Consider the following 23,397-nt stretch of genomic DNA (forward strand, 5'->3'; position numbering starts at 1 on the left):
GGCGGAGCCGGCGCCGAGGGCCGAGGGCGGAGGGCGGAGGCTGAGGCGGAGGCTGAGGCGGCGGCAGCGGCGGCGGAGGCGGCCGGGTCGGGCGGTGCTCGGGGCCGCGCTCGGGGCCGCGCCAGGCCACGGCCAGCGCGCCGCAGCCCCGGCGGCCGAGTGGAGCCCGGGCGGCCTCGCGGTCCGAGCCTGGGCGCGGCGTGCGGAGCGCAGGGGCCCGCGGCTGAGGTGAGGCGAGGGGAGGCGAGGCGAGGCGAGGGGAGGCCAGGCGAGGCGAGGCGAGGGCGGGGGCTCGGACCCCGGGGCCGGGCACCGCCGCCGGGGCCGCGTTTATGTAAGCGCCGCCGAGCAGGTGGTGAGGCCGGGCCGGGCGTGCGCCGCAAGCGGGACCCCCGTGCTGCCCGGCCCGGGCGGGGGTCCCGAGGGGCTGCCGGGCGGAGGTGTCCGGGGGGCTGCCCGGCGGGGTGCGGGCCGGCCGGGGAGGGGAGGCTGCGTCCGGGACGGCCCCGCGTCTCCTCCCCGGGGCGCCGCGTCTGCGCGGGATGCTCTGCGCCGCGGGAGAGGGAGGCTGCGCCCCGCGGTGAAGCTGAGCCCGGTGGGGGGGCTGCGCCCCGGGATGAAGCTGCGCCTGTGGGGGGACTGCGCCCCGAGATGAAGCTGCGCCCGGTGGGGGGGCGGACTGCGCCCCGGGATGAAGCTGCGCCCGGTGGGGGGGCGGTGGACTGCGCCCCGCGATGAAGCTGCGCGGGTGGAGGGGTGGACTGCGCCCCGGGATGAAGCTGCGCGGGTGGAGGGGTGGACTGCGCCCCGCGATGAAGCTGAGCCTGGTGGGGGCACTGCGCCCCGGGGTGAAGCTGCGCCTGGTGGTGGTGGGGGGGTGGACTGCGCCCCGAGATGAAACTGCGCTCAGTGGGGGAGTGGACTGCGCCCCGCGATGAAGCTGCGCCTGGCGGGGGCACTGCGCCCCGGGGTGAAGCTGCGCCGGTGGTGGGGGGGGACTGCGCCCCAGGATGAAGGGGAGGCCGCGCCCCTGGAATGAAGCTGCACTGGTGTGTGTGTTGGGGGGGGGAGGTAGACTGCTCCTGGGATGAAGGGGAGTCTGCACTCCTGGGAGGAGAGGCTGCGCCCCGGGGAGAGTAGGCTGCGTCCCGGGATGAAGGGGAGACTGCGCCCCCGGGACCGGAGGTTGCGCCCCGGGATAAGGCTGCACCCCAGTGGGGGGGACACTGCGCCCGGGTTGAGGCTGAGCCGCGGGATAAAGGGGATTCCCGCTGCACCCCGGAATGGAGATGAGCCCCTGGGGACGGGAGACTGCACCAGGGCAGCCCCTTCTCCTCCCCGGGAGTGCCGCGTCTGCTCGATGGTCTCGGCCCCAGGGAGGGATGGCTGCGCCCGGGACGGCCCCGCGTCCCCTTCTGGAGGGCACGGCGTCCGCGCGGGAAGCTCTGCGCTGCGGGGAGGGGAAAGTGCGCCCTCGGGATGAGGCTGCGCCCCCGAGGAGGGGAGGCTGGGCCCCCCAGGATAAGGCTGCACCCCGGACGGCCCCGAGTCCCCTCCCGAGGGCGCCGTGTCCGCGTGGGATGCTCTGCGCCTCGGGCGGCCCGGGGCGGGGAAGTTCCCGCGGCGGGTGGCGGGCGTCTGGAGCGATCCGGAACAATCTGGGGCGATTGGGGGCCCGAGGTGAATTCTGACGTGTTCACATCTGCAGTAGGAAAATTACCGAGTTGTGGATGGGTCCGAGGGAAGGTGTCACATTGAGCTGTGGACGCTAAAAGTGTTGGGAGTCCGGGTTTACAGACCCGAGAAACGTGCTCTGGTCCCGGTATTTGTCAGAGTCCGGCACCCTTGTGTGTGTTTCGCAGTTAATATTTTTAGCCACCAGGTTTTGCTAGTTACTTCTGATAAGGACATTTTGTTTCCTTAATAAAGAAACCATAATGGTTAGCATTCCACTCTTCAAGTATAACGAAAAGTGGCTTGGTATCAAACTTGCTTCTTTACTTAGTGCCCTAATTAAGATGATAGATCAGTAAGCTTCGGGAATAGAAATACTGATTTAATCCTCGTTGTTTCCTCTTAAATTTACCTGTATATTTTTATTCCTTTGAAGGTGCCACCAGAGCTGCATTTTCTAGAACAGTGGGTTGTCTTGTCTTGTTCCTGGGAAATGTCTTTTAATGACCCATCTTTTCTTTGGGGCAGAGACTACCCTCTGCCTGCCCATGGTCTCCCCGGGGAGGAAGGGAGAAGGCAGGCTGGGTGGGACTGCTCCACCTTGGATAGGAGAATTAGCTGTCCTCGCCTGCACGGCTCCTCCAGTGGGCAGATCCTCTCCCAGTGCACACCCACAACAGGGGCTTGATAAATATTTGATGAGACCTGCTGAGCTGGGTGCGGAGACCCTGCCAGAGGGCAGAGGTCGAGGCAGGGGACTCACAAGGGCTTTGAAAGGAATGCATCATCTGTGAGTAATGCCCTGTTAGATGTCTGAGGGTTCCTGAGACTGAATATATTCAACTGCATCTTCAAAATTGGAGGCTATAGTTGGAAGGGGGAAAAGGAGGCCTTTCTGCAGGGGGCAGTGGTGAAAAGAAAATTGGTCCAGCTCTGAGAAATTGATGACACATGTGTCTCGAGGTGCAGTGTGCTCATAAAGTCAGTACTGGGAGGTGAGGAGAGGAGAATTAGCTAATAACGTCATCGGCAAACAACTTCTTGGTTCATAGGCAAATGCACTCCTTTGTGAATTGACCCACTGTGAAAGCATTTCAGTTTCTTTCAGATTTTTGGAATTAGAAAATTCTTTAAACTTATATTTGTCCGGTGAATGGGTAAAGCAGACTTAATTCAGTTGACAGATACATCTGTGGCTTGCTGTGTGCTGGGCCCTCCCTGTTACGGGGCTGGGGGTACAGTGCTGGGCAAGAGAGAGTTCAAAGAAGTTCAAATGCTGGCAGTTGTAGTAATCGCTTTATGGCTTTACGTTGTGAAAATTAAGACACGTGACTTCAGTTGTAAAACCTTAAGATGTATAGCATAAACATTTTTATGTATAGATGTAAAAATGTAACAGTGCGTTCAGAAGGTACAAAGAGTTAAAGCTCCTTCCACTCCAGTTCCTCTCTCCTCTGTGGCCAGCTGATTGTGTATCTCCAAGCAGTGGTCAAAATGCAGTCGCAGTTGTACGTATGTTTTGATACAGTTTTTAATATTTGCTGTAACAAACAGGGCTGCTGTGAATAGTTTTTATACATGGGTGCAGGTGAAACCGACCGTGTTTTACTAGTCCCCACAATCCCTTAGTCCTAAACTTTGGAACAAGGACTGTTATTTAAATAGCAGATGGTTGGAAAGTATACTTTGGAGCTTAATAGGTGAAATTATATACTTACCAGCCTTTAAAAATTTTGTTTAAGAAAAATTGTCAATCTTAGTGTGAAACTGAAAAGCTTAGAGAGTTCCAATTTTATTTAAAAACTTGATTTTTTTTTGTGTCAGTTTTCTAAAATGTGAATTTCCAAATTTATAATTTGGTGTGACGGAAATGGTGGTGGTAAAAAAAAAAAACCCTGTAAAAATATATTCATAATATATGTGGTAGAAAAGGTAAACAGTGAGAATTTCGTTTAAAAATTGTACATTGGGGGCATCTGGCCAGCTTGGTCAGTGGAGCTGTGACTCTTTGGAGTCATGAGTTTGAGCTCATGTTGGGTATAGGTCTTACTTAAAAAAAATAATAAAAATAAAATAAAAATTGTACATTGAAGCAATTAAAATGTCTTTATTCCTTGAGGGACTTTTCGTGTTTCATTTGGCGTGTGGCCAGGGAAGACGCAGTGGCCGAGAGAGGTCTTCACATGGCCTTACTGCAGAGCTGGACGGCTGTGGGGCCCAGACCATTAGTGCCGAATTATGACGTTGTAAACGGTGCTCTGATTCGCACCGCTTGCTGCTGTCCTCCACTCTCGTGTGCAAGGTGCTCTGGGAGTGTACAGAGAAAAAGGACTTTGGGTTTCAGTTTGGCATCTTTGTGATGGATTGAAATGAAGATGGGGTGGGGAGGGTGTGGTGGCCTGGAGGTACCTGGAATTTTTACTGGAAGTGCAGGGAAGTTCTGCTTGCCCTTAGGTCAGTTTGTTTCTCCCGGGGGATCCCCGGCAGGTGTTCATCCCATGCCAGGTACCGTTCTAGGTGCTGGAGACATGGGTGTGAGCACAGTAAGAGTGGTTCCTGCACTCCTGTGATTCACATTATGGGGGAGGAGGGGATGGTAAACCCCAGCTAAAGTGTTAAGTGCCAGGAAGTGCAAATAAAATAAAATTGAGGGTGGCTGGGGGGGGGGGGGCTGGGAGGTGGCTCAGAGGATGGAAGGAGCTGGGTGCTGCCAGGCAGGCAGGGGGAGCCCTAGAGGAGCTTCCTTGTCCTATGCTTGGAAGCGTGGGGAGGCCAGTGAGAGGGAGGGAGGCTGGAGGGCTGAGGCTGCCCTAAGGAATTTGGATTGTCATCACAGTGTGAGGGGGAGCCTTCAGAAGGGGGGTTCCTCTCTCCCATCCTTCCTAGTTGACCTTAGCGTTAGCGGGACAAGCCAGGCTTCTGGAGCACCTTCCATCTATTGACTTAACTCTCGGCATAGTCCAAAAGGTGGGCCCTGTTATGTGTCTTCCCATGTTCCAGTGAGGGCACACATAAGGGGCAAAGCCAGGACTGCCCTGAGCCCCTGGACCGCAGGGGCTCTTCCTACCATCCCTGCTGCAGGGGCACGTGGCGAGATCAGCATGGGCTTGGGGCCGGGGCACAGGGGGTGACATCAGATCCGGCAGGCTGTCTGTCAGGCTCTGTACTATTAGCGGGAAAATGTTGCCAGTTACACTGGGATGTGGTACCTTCGTACCACTTAGGCCTCACTTCTGCTCATTCACAGTGCTCTTGGACTTGAAGCATCGACTTTTAAAACCATACCATTGTGCCTTCAAAAAAAAGGAAAACAGAAGTGAAATAAAATACAGTAATTATAAAATTTCTTTCCATTTAAAATTTGATTCTTCCCAGTCAGCCTTTGAGCATCGATGTGCTCCGAGCTGCCCCTCTGTTGCTCCCTGTGCCGGCTTTCCTGAAGTCCTCATCCCTGCTGGCTGGGGCTGTCTTCCCAGCAGCTGATGCCTGCTCTGTCTGTTTGGGTGCTTGCTTGATCTTATTGGCGGGTGCCAAGGAAAGGTTTCCGGTCCTTTGTTGACTGACCTGTTGATGGGCTATGTTGTCCTGTCTCCTGTCATCTTCAGACGCCACCCATGCGGGGCACCTCCGATTTCGGAGTATTCAGACACGGGAAAACGCACGTCTGAGAACCGGTGAACTGGGGCATGTTTTGTAGGCAAGCCTGCCGGGATTGCAACATCCCAGAACGATCCCAGGGCTGCTGGCCTGAGCAGCTGGCTGGCGCTGGCGATGAGATGGCAGAGTTGGGGAAGAGTGAGTGTGTGGGGCAGAGAGCGGGTGCTGGGGACTGGCCGTGTGGGGCCCCAGCAGGTACGCCCACAGACTGGGCCAGGAGCGTGCTGCCGCGTAGATCTCTGTGTCGCCGCATTTCAGATGTGTGATCTTGAGCAAGCTGTTTAATCTTCCTCTGCTTCAGGTTTCTGATCCATGAATTAGGAAGAGCAGTGGCAACCTTTATCCTACGGTTGTTGGGTCAATAAACTGAGCTAACGTAAAGTGCCTAAAATAGTACCTCTAACAGTACTAAAGGGGGTTTACTTTTCTTGTTATTTTTATGATTAGTCATCCAAGTGGAGATGTTTGGATACAAGTGGAAATTCAAGGTTGGGCTCAAGAAGAGGTTGGGGCCAAATATGTAAATTTGGGAGTCATTTGGCTGTTGCTGGTGTTTGAAACCACCAGGCTGCACAGTGGGTATAGACAGGGTGGAGTCTGGGGTCTTCTGATAAGGGGTCCATGGGAGGAGGAGGGTCTGGCAATACCCACTGTAAAGGGGTCTGTTGGAGGAGGAAACCAGAAGGGTCTGGTGGCCCGGGATGTAGGGCTGACGGAGTGGGCCTTGCAGTGGCCGAGGGCGCTGTGGGGGAGTGTCACATGGAGGATGCTCCAGAGTGGGCCAGCAGCTGGAGGGGTCATGGGCTCCGGGGAGTCAGGTGATTTTATTTTTTAAATGGAAATGATGATGGTGTGTTTATGGGTTAACAAGAGCGATCCAGTGGAGGAGGACAACTTTATACTATGTTGGGAAAAGGGTAATTGTAGGAGCCATGTCCTTGAGAAGGTGAGAGGCAAGGCTGGAGGAGCAGGACCTCTGTGCGTGGGAACCTTGACTTCACGAGTATTTCTAAAAGACATGCTGCCCTTTTGAAAGGAAGATATAAAATAAAATAGAATTTTGTGCTCAGTCCCAGAAACTTGGGGATTGTGCTCTAGGACTTAGGATCCAGTTTCTTATTAGCTCCTGGTGTTAGACATGCTTGGGGCATCCTTATAGAAAGATACATGTGGAAATGGCATTTTACTTTATCAAAATAATTCTCTTATCTCTGAAAGTGTCATTAACTTAACTAGACGTTGGCACCTTTCCTCACTGAAGTTGGTACTGTTCTTGAGGACTAGCAAGACTGGCCTCCTGCTTTGTGCTTCCTTTGTCTTAAGCTGTCCAGAAGGATGGCAGCTTTGCATCTAGGACGGCCCCCCCCAGCCCTGGGGGGACGGGTGTTGCCTCCGGCCCAGTGACGCTGGATCGCCCCCGGGGTAGCAGCGATTGCTGAAGGCTCCTGTCCAGGCGTCCGACCTCTTCTTGCACGCTGGTTCGTGTTGTCTGCGGTAGGTTCGGAGGCTTGAAGTGTCCGTCTCCTCAGGAGTTCCACCAACGGGCTGAGGTGTGAAGCAGCCTTCACCGACTCCCTGCGTGTGCCCGTGGGCTGTGCCAGGGGAAAACTGGTCTCCACTGCTCTGGGCGCTCTTTCCCGCAGTGACAGGTTCTGTGTGAGTCATCATGGAAGGACGCACTCTGAAGGAGAAGGCCTGGGCCTCCTCGGGCCAACATTCCAGCGGGGAGGCTAAGCCAGCCACAAGGGCAGACGCTCTGCCGCGAAGCTCCTTTGTCTGGAGGGGACTGAGGAGACAAGGGCTGAGGGAGATGGCGTCAGAGGGCGGCTCCTCCCCAAGGCCTGCTGGGCAGGTCAGGCCTCTCTCAGCAGGGATGCTGCACTGACATTCAGGGGAGACGGGCTCTTCCCGCCCAGAGGGGGGACAAGGACATTCCCAGTGGAAGGGACACCTGCTGAACCCTGCTTGTTGGAGCAGCTGGGGGTCCGTCGTTGATGGAGGGTGCGGCAGAGGTGAGCTGTGCATGCAGAGTTTGAGGCTGGGGGTGATGGGGCGCCAGGCTGAGCGGGGATGGAGTCTAGGGGGTGAGGAAACAGGAGGTGTTAGGAGGGGCCCTTAGAACTCTTTGAGTTGTGATGATGCTCAGAAGGACCTGAGATGAAGATCCTTCAGTTATGGGCATCACTTTACATCAGGTTCTCTTTGAATCTGCAAATCACTTGTCCCTTGGTGGGTCACGTGCAGAATGTGAGCATACGTGTGTGTGATCTGGAACGTGTATACCATATTTTTTGTAAGACACAGACAGGTGCAGCAGGGGCGCCTGAGTAGCTCAGTCGGCTGGGCGTCCGACTCTTGGTTTCAGCTCGAGGCATGGTCTCAGGGTCGTCATGGTCTCGGGGTCGTCATGGTCTCGGGGTCGTGGGATCCAGCCCTGCCTTGGGCTCTGTGCTCAGCAGGGAGTCTGCTTGAGATTCTCTCTCCCTCTGCCCCTCTCCCTCTGCCCCCAAACCAACTTTGTGTGGCAGAACTGGCAGGAACTAGGAGTCCTTGTACTTCGGTCAGTTATTCCTCCCGGGCGTACACCCATTTTTCAGATGGGGATCGGATGTTAAGAGGTTCAGTTCAGTACATTCTGGGAAAGCTGGGTAACATTTGGCTAACATTCAGGAAGCTCCTACTGTGTGTCAGGCCTGGTGGAGGCAGTTTAATCTGGCCTGCTGCTCGTGCAGCTCTGAGGAGCTCTTCCTTATGTGGCGCCATCATCAGCCTCAGACTGCTCCAGACACTCCTGCCTGCCTCCCTCAGTAGCCTCCCCCCCGGGTCTCCTTCTGCCTGTTCCTGACCCGCAGCCGGGTCACAGCCTTCGGTGGGGAGGATGGATCCATCCGTCTCCTGCCCAGAGCCCTGCCGCTTCCCCCATCTCTGAGCCCTCCCAGGGGCCTGCCGTCTCCCCCGCCCCCCTCCAGCCCTGGGGCCTTGCCCCCAGCCATCTCTGGGCTTCACCCCGCTGCACCCTCACCTCCTCACCCACCGTGTGTCCTGCTATCCCTTCTGTTACTCTTACTGTCCGTACCCACTGCCCCCTGCCTCCCATCAGGCTGCCCTCCGAGTGAGCGAGCGAGCGGAAGCCTCAGGGAGGAAGGGCTCTTGCTTTGCCTCCATCCTTGGGGCTCAGAGCGGCACGTGGCTGAGAGCGGGCGGTCATCAGGGTCTGTGCAACAGTGACTAACGTTTTCTTACTTCCTGTGCAGGTGGTAAATGGCAGAGCCCCCCAGCACCCCTCCCCTGCTCCCGCCGTACTTGGTGAATCAGTCGTCTATTTATGCCCCGTATGTCTGTGTTATCTCCAGATTTTTGTGCTTTTCTTTGTAGAGGAGAAACATTTACAAAACATTCAGAGTTGTTGTAAAACCCTGAAGGACAATATCGTAATTTAGTCTGTTGAAAACAGTGCGTCCTCAGCCTACCAGAGTGGCTGTGTCCTGCTGCCACCATTTGAACCCTTAGGGCGACGCACAGCTAGACACGTTCTCTTACGTGCTAACAGTTAGAGACATAACGGTTATCACTACATTGGGACAAAAATGAGAACGTGAGGAATTCTGGGAGGTTTCGGAGAAGAGCCAAGTAAAATGGAACATACCAGATTCAACGGTGGAGGCTTCACGGATCGAAAGGATCGAAGACCTGGAGGAAGGTGGCCGGTAAGGTGCTCGGCGGAGGAGGAAGAGAGGAAGCGAGAGAGTGTGCTGGAATTTAGGAAGGTGGGTGTCCAATCCCAGCCCTGCCTCTGAACTTGGGGGCCCTCCCTTCAGTATCCTGCCGCAGGTTCCCCGAGGGTAAAACGAGGCCGGCCGGCCAGGTGGCTGATTTCCAAGCTTTGTTCCACTTCCGGAAGACTGTTGTATGCAGGAGTCTAAGTGTTTCAAGGGTCATTCAGTCAGCTGTTGCACAAATATTTGTCCTCGAACCTGTGTGCAGTCCTGTGTCGAAAGTAGGCAGTGCCTTGTCCCTTCTTGGCCGCTAGGACCCACCAGAGGCTCGCACCTGGCACACTGTCCTGTCACCTCAGCCCTGCTGAAGGAGGCGAGCTGCGGGAAGGGAGGATCTGGGGGTGCAGTCATGGGTTCTGGCTCCAGGGGACTCCTGACAGGCCCTTCTCCATGTTCTTCGTCTTAGGGGACTAGTGTATGTTGGTTGTCGGGAATTAAATTGAGCAAGGATTGTTTTTCCAGGTGTGAAAGTCTAAAGCTTATCATAGCTAACTAAAGATGATTCCGTAGCAGGTGATATTTAATTAGCCCTCTCTTGTAACACTATAGAGTTAGAAACCGAGGTGGTCAGTTTGGGAGGGGCACTGTAGTCTGTGCCTTGGTGTGCGGGCAGCGCGCATAGGTCAGCTTCCCTTTCTGTTTCGGCTGCTGATGGGATGCACCGGTTCTCTGACTCTCCGCGACTTGGTTTTCTTGAGAAGAGGCGTTCACTCACGGACGTAAGGGAGCTTCTCATCATCTGTGCGAGGCTGAGTCAGTCGTGATACCAGGTTCCCCTCTGCCCACACTCCCGTCCTAACCCCACGCCTGCGGCTCCTTCATCTCCTTGTCTTCCCTTTCGGCGAATGGGTTCTGCCAGGCGCCTACTTTCGCAGGTTCCTCTCTGTGGAGGCAAGGCTTTGTGCAGCCTGCTTCTCACCCAAGCTCCCGCTGCACCAGGCAGGGCTTCTGCCTCAGGGAGGGGGTGTCCCCACGGAGAGAAGGGGAGCCGTGCGTGCTGTGCGAGGCGCTCGCCGCTGAAGAACCGTGGACGGCACGGACCCTTGGTGCACGTGCTTCCCGGGCTGTGGTTTCAGGGGCTCTGTGCTCGGGCCGCAGCTGACAGCGCAGTGGTTAGAGGGGTCGCGTCTGCCCCGTCCTGGCGACCAGTGAGATCCGTCAGTGGAAGTGCAGGCTCATTAGTCTTGATTGTTTTCAGAACAAGAATCTGCCCAAAATAACAATCAGACAGAGGGATCCCTCTTGACCGGTCACGTGCGCCGGGTCTGACGGCGTGTCGCTGTCCTATCACCGCGCTCTTGGCTGGGCGCTTCAGACGGTTACCGTTTTTGTTGTTGTTAATACGGCAAAACTTTATTTTCATTCAAAGTCACCTAAGCATTTAAAGGACCTCATGTAATAATGTCCCGGGGAGGGAGCGGCAGGTGCAGTGAACTGAGGACTTACTTGTTGCTTCAGGTAGAAGCTGGTTTGGGAGTTGCTGGGAAATCTTAATCCAGGATGATGTGGAATTCGTAGGAGTGAATCATGGGACTTAAGAGCCACGATAATTTGGGGTCATAGAGTTCAACCTAGATTTGACCATCACTGAAACCCTGTGGAAGATCAGTCCTGTCGGGTTTGGGCTGCTTTCTGGAAGTGGTGAGAGGGGGAGCCCAGTCTCAGGACTGCTGGCTCCGTGTCCAGCCGCGGATGTGGCGCAGATCACCGCGTGTAGATCACGGTTACATTTACCTCTCCGCACTGCTACCCTCGAGTTCTTCCTCTCTCTGTTCTTTGTGTCACGTAGTAGAGGGCTTTCACCCACGAGCACACGAATGAGTGACATAGTTGATCCTTTTACTATGAAGCTTCCTCTCCTTTAATTTTCTTCCTTTGACGAAACGGTGAGGGATTGATGTTTCCATAGAAGAAGCAGGTATTGCCCAAACCGGCAGGATGTGATGCGGGTGTGGGGGGCGGTGGCGGGGGGCAGAGAGCCCGTGTGGGGTGCCCCTTGTCCCGCCCAGCCCCCTAAAACTCCCCATGTGGAGCAGCCCTCCGTTGGCTCGGCAGGGTAGGCGAGGAGTGCTTGAGGAAATCAGGTGGTTCTCTCGAAAGCCCTTGCTGTAGGAAAGGGAGGTTTCTTCTGTTAGTGAGCCCAGGCGTCGAGGCGGGACGTCCGCTGTGGACGGAGCGCCGCTGTGAGTGGCGGAGCCAGGAGAGGGCAGGCTGTGCGCGCTGGCGTGCGAGGACCACCAGTGTTTCCCGGTCGCACGGGTTGTGGGAGGGGGCGCTGCGGGGGGCACGTGTGATCCAGCTGTGGGCGCGGTGCTCCAGGAAGACGCACGCGGAGCCCAAAGCTGGGGGGGTGCCGTAAGGAGGGTTTTGTTTTGTGTTCGGTGGCTGCCGTGAGGTGTGCCCTCTGCAAGCGGACAGTGCAGTGGTTTCCACAGATGTCTGAGCTGTGCGGCCATGCTACGCCTGCGTCGGCCCCAGAATGTTCTGGTGTTTGTGTGAATTCTCATCCCACCCGCAGGCCCTGGCAACCACTGACCTCCTGTGTCTGCGGATCTGCCTCTTCTGGACGTTTCACTAACGTGGACTCACGCGGTGTGGCGTCTCCTGTCAGGCTTCCTTGGCTCCACAAGGGCTTTGGGGTTCCCCGTGTGGGGGAATGGCTCCATGGTTCGTTCGGTGAGCTGCCGACGAGGACTCCGCCGCACCGTGCAGCACACCGGTTTTGGCCCTTCACTGGGCTGGGCGTTTGGAGTGTTTGTGAACAACGCTGCTCTGAACATGGGCAACCCAGCTTTGTGTGTGCATGCTCATGTGGGTGTGGGCTCTGCAGGGGGTTTCGGATAAAAGCTCTTCATTGTTGTTGATCAAGGTGGTGAAAACCGCTTGTTAGACTTGAGGTGGTTTGCTCTTTAGGTCTCTGTGAGGTGCATTGAGCTTCTTGAATCGTGTGAACCTTTCACTTCCAGGATGAAGTGTCCTGGGCATGATGCCGCATTGGCTGCCAGGGTGTGATGACAGCCCCGGGTGTGGTGTCCCCGATAGGGCCCCGCCGATGAACTCTTTCCCAACATTTGATCTCTTCTCTCTCCGTCCGAGGAGGAGATCAGAGCTGCACAGTTGGGCATGTTCAAACCGCCGTTCAGCCTACAGAACTCCGTGTGCCGAGTGCTTTGACCCCGCAGTTGCCCTTCCAGGGGTCTAGCTTGAGGGGACACCCCCAGCTGTAGGGAGATAACCTAATTATCCATGCACGTGTGTTGACCGTCCACAGAGTGCTGTGTGGAGGACAGTCTCTGTGAACTGACTCAGGGTGATCTCCAGAACGTGCAGAAGGCGAGGGGGGCACAGCGCCAGAGAGTGTCTAGTGCGCTGCCCTCCACCACACGTTCGTGCCCAAGGCACGTGGGCAGGACGAGCCAGAGCCGAAGGTGGTGCCGCGAGGGTGGGGGCTGGGTAGGAAGGAAGGGGAGTAGACTCAGCTGCAGGTGTGGGGGCGCGGGACGTGTCAGTACAACCTGACTCTTGGAACCGCAGGCCCCAGAATGAAATAAGTTAACTTCAGCCAGGATGTGGGGGACCGAACGTGGACTACAAACAGAAACAAGCCCCACGTAGGACAGACAGTGATGGAGCCACAGAAGAGGAGGTGGGAAGAAAGTGTTAGCCTGGTTTTGGAAAGCCACGGTTCGTCTAGATTATGTGGGGCTGGAGTCCAGCGGTGCCTTGGTTCCTCACAGGGGTCAGGTCAGCAATGTGAGCTCACAGGACAGAGCCGACAGTGAATCTGTGCTCGGTACCCGGAGCCAGGAGGAAGGCTGAGGGCCTGGTGCTGCTGGGCTGGGACCGGGTCACCATGTAAACCCATGGTGTCTAACACGTGCACACAGGGGTGGGCAGGTACGGCGACACGGAGATACACATGAATGCACGTGTCCTGGCTCTGTCCCCCAGCAAGGCCCAGCAACACGAGTGTGCCCGAGCACCCTTCTCCAGTAGAAAGACACAGGGCTCCTTGAAGGAGGGCGGCTGGCGGTGCGGAAAGAAGGACGTGCTCCGAAAGGGCGGGGCGTGTCCAGGGGGCGCGGGGGCCGCCCCGGAGGAGCACAGAGGGCCACAGCTGAGTCCGGCTGAGCAGGGAAATTTGTGATGATAGTATCCGTTTATAATCCCCAGACTAGAATGACGACCTGCCACTCCATACTGATATGAACAAATGGTTGAATAAATAGGTCAATACTTGGGGGGCGGAGGGGCAGCTCTTCTCGACAGAAGAGTCCGACTTAATCAGTGTGGAAAGGAGGAGGCCGTCGAGCATCAGCGTGAGGCAGGTGGCACAGCAACGGTTCGGGTGGGGCTCGGGCACGGGGGCTAAGCCTCACGGGTGAAAGTTTGAGGAGTAACAGGATATTGGCCTAGACTCGAAGTATCTCTTCCCCAACTTATTTATTTATTAAAAAAGGAAAAATGGTAACTTTAGAGTGGAGAAAGCCAGCAGACACACCTTCCCCGGGTGACGCAAGTTACCATGTCCTGTGATAAGACCGGTCACCTCCACCTACCCCAGATCGCACGTGGGCACATCACGTCTCTGGCATTCCTGCCCCAGATGCACAGTCACGGCGCTGTCTCCGGGGGACAGCAGACAGACCCAGCACGACACCTGACCTGCGCTCCCTGAGCGCCCAGGTGCCCAAGGACAAGCTTCTGGAGGGGACGCGATGGTGAAACGCAGCACGGCTTTTGGATGGGGTCCTGGCGCGGGGGGGTCTTAGTAGGAAAACTGGTGAAAGCAGATACAGCCTGTGTATTGTGCTCGAGTTGATTTCCTAATTTTGTAATTTATCAGCGATTCTGTAGGATGAAGAGAGGCTGGGTGAAGGATATAGGGGAGCTCTCTACTGTTTTCAACTTTCCTGTAAGTCTGTCATTTCAAAATAGGAAGCTGAAGAAGAAAGCCCATGATGGAACGTGACAGGACACCGTAGAGCTCAGGGTGAGGACGGGGTCCTCCCATCTGTCCCCATTGCCATCGACGATTCAGAGTTGTGTTGGGTGAGAAGTCCTCTCCTGCCTTCCTACTGGGAACTCTGGTGCCCTCGCTCCCCGTGTGGAGCATTCCGGAGCTATGGGGTGGAGGCCTTGGGATTGCCGGGCTCCAGTGGGAGGAGGCAGTTGGGGCCCCGGCTGATTGGGATACCAGAGGCCCTTACTGGGGACCTGTCACATGGCTACAGGTGTCCTCCTAGGTTGTCCTTGGTCTTTTGATTTTATTATTTTTTTTCCCCAAAGACAGATTTTAAATGTTTATATATTAAACTTTACTGGACTTTTCCTTTATGACTTAGGTTTTGAGTCCCGTCTGAGAACATTTTCCTGCCTCAGGAGTCTTTCCTCTTTCATTTCTTCTGGCAGTTTTATAGTCTGTTTTCCACACTTAGCTTATTAATCTGTGTGAAATTTGCTTTTATACAGTTTGAAGTGAGATCTGATCTTTCTCCCGGAGGCCAGCCGGCCGCCCACCGATCGCTGAGCGGTCTGCCCTGTGCACAGGGACGAGAGCCGCCGCCGTTGCCCCACGGAGCGGTTTCCCGGTCGCGGGTTCCTGCCGTACAGGAAGGCTCTCGGGCTCGCGGGCTGCTTCCGTGCACAGTTTGTCATTGCGTCTCGTGTTTTCTAGATAGAGGGTCAAATTGTGCAAATAATGCTGTTTCCCGCTGATCTTCGTCCTTTCCCTGTGTTCACTGGCTGGGTGTCTGGTTCCACCCCACACGCACTGTTCACCCGGTGGCCGTGGTCCGAGGCGCTCCTCTTGCTCGGGCGTCAGCGCCAGGCGTGCTGCTGACCAAAGGCGTTTCGTGCAGACCCTTTATCCAGTGAAGCAAGTTGCTGAGAAGCTTTTAAAATAAACTTTATCGTGACTAGCAGTAGAATTTTGTATGCTTTTTCTGCATCTGTTGAGATGGCTGTATGGTTTTTCCTCTCCAATCTGTTAATACAGTAAATTTCATTAAAAGATTTCCTGATGTTCAACATTTTTTCCTTCTTTACTTCCAACACATTGAAAATTAAATTTGCTATTTATCTTAATACCGTTTCCTTTTTCAAAATAAGCCCTTCCCCTCTCCCCTCATCCCCTCCATTATTTTACTTCTATGGAGCATAGTTTATATACTGTAAGGCGCATAGCGCCATGCTGGTAAATTTTTAACGGCCAGTGTTTTTGGAGGGAGGGGGGTGGAAAGAGCCCTGATGTGTAGCATTTGCCAATTTCCGTGGCATAAATATTTTCACCATTGTTTGTTCCAAGCTACCAATGAGCTGTCAGCTGGTTCACAGAATTTTGGAAAGTCCTCTCTCCTGAGCTGGTAGGAGCTGGTGTGGAGCCTGGTGACCGACTCTGACGCCCACCCTGAGGCTCCTCATGCCCGTCCAGGTCAGCACTCCTGCCTCCCTCTGGTAGCTGCTGGTCTGACCTTGGTCACCATCCTGTCCTTGCTCCTCCTTGTTTCCTGTTCTCTGCATTTACAGCTCTGTGTTTTCCCCTCAGAACGAGCTAGTAAAACGTAGGGCTCATAGGGACTTCTGTTGGAAAACTGAGCATCTGACCCATCATTATTACTACTGTGGCACTAACCTTATTGGAAAGACGAGGTAGGTTCCACGATAATAAATGTCCTCCAATCTGAGGGGTTGCTAGCATCTTGTATTCATGTAGCTCTTCATCTTCCCTTGTATAAATTGAACCTCTTTTCAGTTATCCGTGCAATCATTTGACAAGTATTTCTTGAGCACCTACTATGTGTCAGCCACTTGGGATGCCAGAGGTAAGGCAGCAGACGTTCTGATAGACCTTTAAGCTGCATGTTTTTCCGGTTTGCCTGGCCTTGCCAGTCGTCTTCTTACTCAGACATCTGCTTGTCTTTGCCCCTGGTATTACTTAAATCAACCTTCAGTTAATCCAGTTTCTTCCACTGCTTAATTTCAAAATTCCCTGCTTCAATATTAGTTGATGTTTAGTTTTATTACTTGTATAATTATTTCTGCTTTTAATAAATTCTCATGATGAAAAGACAAAGGAATTGGATCTGGTGGTTTTACATTAGGAAAGGTTAATTTTTTCAAGGGTTGTGATGGTAGAGTGCTTGGAAGAATGAGTGAAGTGACACTCTGTGGTTGGTGGACTGTCGTCTGAGGAGGCGCTGTGGGTGAGCTCATCATCATCATCATCATCTTCTGCAGCCCTCTGGATGCCAGCAGGCTGATGCCCTACCAGCGTGGTCTCTGTCTGGCTCCCAAAGGCATCAGGGTATATGTGGGGCTGTGCTCCTGGTAGCTTGGCAGCTCCGAGGGATGGGAGCCTGGCTCCCAAGGACCATACGGCGTTGTTGTGCATTTGCTACCCACTCTGAGATCAGGTGGGGTAGAGGAGATCAGGATGCAAGTGGGCCTCAGCCCAGGGAGACTGATGGGTTTGCCTGGGGGAAAAAGATCTAGAGACCCCCCCCCCCACCCCGCCGGTGAGCTTAGCTGTTATGGTGGGTAGGGAGGCTGGATGCAGGCCAGTGGACCTCAGAAATCCATTCGCCCATTTTAATAAGAGAAAATAGTTCTGTTTTACTTATTCAGACAATTTAAAAGCCCTTAAAGATCAACTTTCCTCATTCCTTGGGGAGGTATTGAGACACAGAGTGTGAAAAGCACAGTCTGGGTGGGTGTTGGCTCCTGGCCCCCCTGAGCATCCTGTCTGCAGAGAAGAACCTTTGACCTGCAGGGCCCATCGGTGTAGAGGTGTCGCCTGGCCCAGCTGAGATCCAGAGCCAAAAACATATTCCCTTTCCTTGCCCTGGTCTTGCACCACACCCCTCCTTACCAGCCGGGGATGTCTGTTGAGGATGGAAGCAACCTCCGAAACCCATCCTTTGTTTATCAGCCGACTTTGGCCTCTTGGAAGTGACCGACTGAGCTGGCCCACCCCCCCCCCACACTCTTTCTACCATATTGCAGCTGCCAAGAGGGATCAAACAAAAGCATTTTCGTGGAAGTGAATATTACCTTTTTTTCCAGTATAGTTGCACCTTGGAATCTAATCTTTGAAAATAATAATTATGGGGACTAAGTCTTAGTATGATGGTTGAACCCTTATAGATAACCTTTAATTCTTGGAATCAGAATTCAAGAGCCCTCATCAAAAGTAATTTTTCCATTGTTGTGCACATGTTGGATTTTAAAAAATGGGTACATCTTATTTATCTGTACTTAAATTTATAAGCCAGACTGATACATTGACAATAATGTCATGGAAAAGCAAAATATCTTTCTATAAGTATTAAATGAATCATCAAATTAGGGGTTGTACGAAAACACAGCAGGTGAGATGGAGGAAATCAGTGAAGCCCTGAATAGCTTAAATCTAACTTTACCTGAATAATTACTTAAAGAATTGTTTTAATAAATAGAGCTTCTCAAGTCTATACAATATGAGTAATAATTCATCATCATACATTTTTGTATTTTTTACTTCTCTTTCTTGAAGGTAGATCTTAGGTCCTAGAGATGTCAAAACTAGCATCATGTTTAGTTTTCTGTTCTTTCTTTTTTTTTTTTAAGATTTTATTTGAGAGAGAGAGAGAGCACGTGCACAAGCAGGGGGAGCAGCAGAGGGAGAAGCAGGCTCCCTGCTGAGCCGGGAGCCCGATGTGGGGCTTGATCCCAGGACCCTGAGATCATGACCTGAGCTGAAGGCAGATGCTTAACCGACTGAGCCACCCAGGAGCCCCATCATGTTTAGTTTTCTAAAGCCAAGGAAGTCTTTATCTTGTTTTCAGAGCCAACCGGGTAATCTGTTGCTAGGCCATTGAAATCTTTTGATGAGTCTCCTATCTTCCTTGCAGTCCACCCCCGCCCCCAATATTTACACAGTAAACAATGAAAACCAGGAAGCCCGGGCTCTGAGATAAGCAGAGGCTCCGGGGGAAGGAAGCAGCACGGCTCCTGCCATGCCCTGGGGGCCACACAGCCACCTTCACGGGCTCAGGCCTCAGATGAACCGGGGGTGACTGTGGCCAGGGGCGCTGGGGTGCTGAGCAACTGGCATGCTGTGCCAGGTGGCTCCAGGTCCCAGGAAGGTGCCGGGCAGCTGCGGGCCGGGTGCACCAGCTATGGCTGCCTGCTTACGCCCCCTTGGCGGGTCTCCCTGGCCATCAGCAGAGAGAAGCGGGCATTCTGTGGGCGCTTGGCCCTCAGAGCCACACCGCTGCTGTTCTGACCCGAGGTGTCTTCTTGCCGCTGCTTGCATTTTATTCTGTGGTTCTGGACCTAGTCCTGTGTGGCGAGGGTCCAGGTGGTTGTGGTCTGTCGTCGTGTGTCCACACTAGTGTCTGAGAGGACCTCCTGTCTCCTGGCCTGGCCTCAGTGTCCTGCACTGTGTCTTCTCTTGGGAAGAGGCCTGGAGGAGGCCAGGCGGCAGCCTCTGGGGGATGCGGCGGATGGGGCTGCTGCAGCCCCAGGAATCTCTGGCAGGGTGTTGAGGTCCTGGAGGTAGACGCTGCTGGTCAAGGCCTTCTGGGTTTTTTTTTTTTTAAAGATTTTTATTTATTTATTTGACAGAGAGACACAGTGAGAGAGGGAACACAAGCACGGGGAGTGGGAGAGGGAGAAGCAGACTCCCTGCTGAGCAGGGAGCCCAATGCGGGGCTCGATCCCAGGACCCTGGGATCATGACCTGAGCCGAAGGCAGACGCTTAACAACTGAGACACCCAGGCGCCCCCATTCTGGGTTTTTATCTTTTTTTTTTTTTGAGTAGGCTCCATGGCCAGCATGGACCCCAGTGTGGGGCTCGAACTCACGACCCTGAGATCAAGACCTGAGCTGAGATCAAGAGTCAGACGCTCCACAGACTGAGCCACCCAGGCGCCCCAGCCTTCTGGATTGTTAAACAGGCCAGAACTTAATTATTCTTGTCTTCCTGGCTGTAACTCTGGGCACGAATCTCTTATCTGCCCTGAGAAGTACCTTTGGTTTTGGCTTCCTGTCCCTGCACAGCCGTCACACTCTGGGTGCAGAGAAAACATTTGATAAAATCAAGTTAAATAACTTGCTTTATTTATGGCACTTCGTTTTTGCTGGTGATCTGTTGGTCCTCACCACTCATGACTCATCTCATTTGTTGTGTGGCTGTGCGAGATTGTAGCCCGTTGGATTCACAGAACTTTAAGAGGTGGTTTCTCGATTTTGACGTACAATGTGCTCTTTCATAAGATGGGTTTCTGGTGATGTTGTGTTTATAAATGGAGGCTCTTTTGAGAAATAAAATATATTGAATTAGTCAGAAACATTTTTTATAACTCCCTGAGTAGCCAGATTTGAAGCGCAGCGTTCAGCGTGTACTCTGAGCCTCGTTAAGGACCCACGAGGTCAGCTTCCGTCAGGGGCTTGTCCTGACGTCTGCTGTGGGCAGAGCGCAGGGGCTGTGAGCCCACTTTGGACCCAGTGTTAGTTTGTTGCCTGACGTTACCTTTACGTTGGGAATCCTGAAGTAAAGTTCTGGAAAGTTTTGATTAATTCCCCAGGATGTTTTTGAGTTGTGGGTTTGGTGAGAAGTGTATTTCTCGTGTTTAGCTGCTGGTGTGGTCACCGGGCGGGACGCGGTCTCCGCATGGGGAAGCAGCATCCGAGGGCTTGTGTCCGGCTGGGTCTCAGCTCCACACCTGTGTCCACGTGAACCCTGGGGCCCTCAGGACCTCGTCCCGGGGGGCTCTCCGTTCACGCAGCTCTTCTCACCTCCTGCCAGCCAGTGTTTTCTGAGTGCCCCTGGCATGGGGGGCTCTGTGACAGGCACCGAGCGAACCAGGCAGGGAGGTGTCTGCTCGTGCGGACCTGTGTGTCTCAAGCTGTCCCGTGCACAAAGGTGATCCGAGAACAGACTGAGCTGGGGCCTCGGCGTGGGGGATGGCAGGCCATTGGCCTTCATGCTGGGGCCTCCCAGCTTGGATGCCTGTCCCCACTCTCATGACCTTCTTCACTGTTCTGTTTGGCTTTTGGCCTCTCTGTCCCTCTGAAATGGCTTGTCCCCGTCGCTAGTGACCTGTCTTTGTCAAGGTCAGTGGCCACCGTCCTGTCCTGCTTAGGCCCTCAGCAGCGTCTGACACAGCTGCCCGAGCTGCCCGATTCCCCAGCCCCTGCCTGCCCTCAGCCCAAGGGCCACGCTCCCCGCCTGCCCTGGGAGCCGATGGCTCCCTAGCCTGTGGGTCTTGTGCCGCCCTCCAGAAGTGGTACAGCGCATCTCCCGTCATCCCCATCCCTCCCACAGGGGCGGGGGTCATTCTCCTTCCTTTTTCCCCGCCTTGCTCACTGTCCAGCTCCTCACGGTCTGTTCCTGTCTCCCTTCATTGGCTCTTCTGGGTCCAGACTCGCTCCCGTGCAGTCCACCCTCAGGGGGTCACTGCAGTCCCCCTTCCAGGGGCACATCCCAGCAGCTGACCCCGGCTTGACCCCTTCCAGTGACTTCCCCTCACCATGGGGAAAGTAAGTTCCCTTAGGAAAAAGTTCACAGGCCTTCTCCCTTGCTGCTGTCCCTCCATTTTCCCTGACCCAGATCTGCACAAGTAGAGTCCCCCGCCCCAGGTCCCGTGTGTCTGCTCTGCCCCTGTGGGGACAGTCATCCCCCAGGTGTTTATAAGGCTGCCGCCCGCCTGCCTTCCTGCCCTCAGCTCACATGTTGTCTCCCTGGCGAGGCTGTCTCCCTCTGCCCGCCCCCCCATGCTGATCTTGTCCACGTCACCCGGCTTGATGAGCCCTTGAAGTGGCCCTGTTCGCTGCTTGGCATGTGTGTGGTCTCTCCCTCTGCCCTGCAATGTGAGCTCATGGTCACTGCTGTGGGTCCAGGTCTCTAGTAGGCCTGGTCACAGTCCCTGTGCCCAGGCAGAGCCCTTGGCCTGCGTTTGGGTCAGGTTGGTGTGGCAGCATGGAGCAGGGAACCTGGCTGCTGTGGCTTTCAGCTCCTGGGCCCCTCATATCAAGAAGTGCGCAGCCTGGAACTGTGCTTTCTGGGCCCTTGTGTCCCTCCTGTCTGCTCTTTCATCCTCGTGCTTAGCGGTGACTTCTGACTGCAGCCTGATGTCCCAGCAGGAAGGAGGGGAAGCAGGAAGGGGCGGTGTCTCAATCAGGAAGGCATTTCAGGAAACCCCCAGTCTCCATCTCGTTGTCCGCAAGAGTGCTGCACGCCCCTCTGCTCACTAGGGTCCCGGGCGGCATCTGCGCGTACCAAACTCAGGCTCTGTGAGGACGGGTAAGAGGGACAGTGGGCGGTGCCCCACAGCCCTGTCTGCAGGAGTCCTAGTACCTGACCGTCAGAGGCTTCGGTGCTGCGGGGTTCTGTACTCAGCTCCATTTCTTACCTCTCTAGTTCTGGACCAGTTGGGAGAGTCCCCCACACGAGACAGGTGAGCGGGGAGTCGATGTTGGAGAATGGGGCTGTCTGTGGCCGAGTGGCCTTGTTAGTCTTTTACACCAAACTGGACGGACTGACCTACCTGGTGATGAGAATGGCTGGGGACGGGTGCGGGGTGCCCCGGGCAGGGACGGGCCCCTTCTGTGCAGTGAGTGGCCTGAGTGCATGGCTGCTGTGGGTGGGCCCAGCCTAGCTGTGCGGCCTGCGCCGGTAACTATGCCCCCCTCCACGGGGGGGGGGGGGGCTGGGTTCTCTGCAAGAGCGTGGGTCCCCTGACCCCCACATGGTTTTTGCTGCTGTGTCTGTGGAAGGAGTCTGGGGGAAGGGCCGTCTCGGGCCAGGCCACCACCCAGCCGTGCGCCCCGGGGATGGCAGCCGCAGCCTTGTCCTCACAGCCCCCGGGAGGCAGGGAAGGGGCAGGGGCTCCTGCTTCTGTCTTCACCCACTTCTTTGCAGCCTCCTGGCATGGTGTCTGAGGTCGACTCCTGCACAGAACCCCCAAGGGCACATCCGGAACAGCTCATGAGAGCCGAGGGAGCCTGGGGAGCCTGTCCGGGGCTTGGGAGGGACCTTCCCCACGTTAAGTGTGCCCACCCAGCTGCCTCTTCAAGTTCAGCTGCTCCCCACCCGGCCCATGTTTTCGGCAGGGATTGGACGTGGGCATGGATTTGCCTCCTCAGCGGCGGCTGCAGGTCAGGAAGAACAGGGGGTGGGCCCCTCCGGTTCCTTACAGACTCTTTTCCACTGGGAGGTGGTCCCAGTGCCGTCGCTTGGTTAATTGGGAACCAAAGCGAAGCTCTGCTGGAAGACTTAAGGTAAACTTGCGAGCTTTGCTGGGAGTCTGGTAGGCAGATGTGGGCAGACGGGCCAGTGGGCCAGTGGCCGGTCACTGAGTCTTACTCTGAGCCAGGGTGGCCCAGGGGCAGGGGCGTGAGGTCAGAGCTGTGGTCTGGAAGGCTCTCCACGGTGCTGGCAGAACAGGTGTGGGAGGGGTGTCGAGGCCCCGTCCCGGCCGGACGTGAAGGGTTGGGGCAGGCAGAGACCTGAGGCGCCTGCCGCGGCGCGGAACGGGGGGCCGCTTTGGGACAGAGCTTGTGGGGAAGGAGGTGGTGGGAGGGCACGGCGGCCGCTGGGGTCTGGACGCGCTGCCTTGGACAGGCAGGCAGTTGGGTGGAGCCGCCTGGCCCTGCTTTTCCATCTCCAGTTCCCTGCAGGCCCCGGGCCCCAGGCCTGCCAGGTAGCGCATCGCACCGCCCTCTCCACCTGCTGCCCCACAGGTGTTCCCGAACATCTGGAACCAACCGCCTTATTTTCTTCCATTTCCCACCCTTTCCTCCTCACGGTGAACGTCGCCGGAAACCGGGCCATTTCTCCTGGTGGTCACCCCGAGTCCCCAGCATGCCTTGGGCCTGCTGTCCCATTAATCCTCCACCCAGAATGCGCGCTTCTCCATGCCCCCCCCGCCCCCCGGCCCAGTGGCCCACAGGCCACCACCATCTCTCCTCTGCCCCCAACAGAAGCCTCCTGTCTGGGCCCTCAATTACCCCTCATGCTCCCAGCACCCTTCCTGCAGCTGCCAGAGCTCACTCCCTTCCCTGCTTCCCTGCCTTCGCAGACAGTCCCCTCGTGACTGACCCTCGGGGCTGCAGTAAAACTGTAACTCACTCCTTAGCCCCAGCACCTGGCTTGGCCCAGCTGCCACCTGCCTCCACCCTCCCCTGACCGCGCTGCCCTGGGTGCTCCGGCCCACGGCCCCCTCCCCGCTGACCACAGCCCCCTCCCTGCCCTGACTGCGGCCCCCCCCCCGACTGTGGCCCCCCTCCCCCCAACCACGCTGTCCC

The 23,397-nt window shown here is 55.5% G+C and overlaps 1 protein-coding gene across 2 annotated transcripts in view; it reads left to right on the plus strand.

The window, feature by feature from the left end:
* Positions 1-131: 131 nt before the first annotated feature.
* The window catches only part of ADARB1 (adenosine deaminase RNA specific B1), a 130,695-nt gene continuing 107,429 nt past the window's right edge, over positions 132-23,397 (plus strand). The window contains exon 1 of one of the 2 annotated variants that reach the window (XM_032392502.1): positions 132-228. The gene's annotated coding sequence lies outside the window, so the exon portion shown is untranslated. The remainder of the gene's footprint in view (positions 229-23,397) is intronic. The other variant, XM_032392496.1, reaches the window with a different exon arrangement.

The sequence above is a fragment of the Phoca vitulina genome, unplaced genomic scaffold (genome assembly GCF_004348235.1).
Source record: "Phoca vitulina isolate PV1807 unplaced genomic scaffold, GSC_HSeal_1.0 scaffold68, whole genome shotgun sequence".
NCBI classification, from domain to species: domain Eukaryota; kingdom Metazoa; phylum Chordata; class Mammalia; order Carnivora; family Phocidae; genus Phoca; species Phoca vitulina.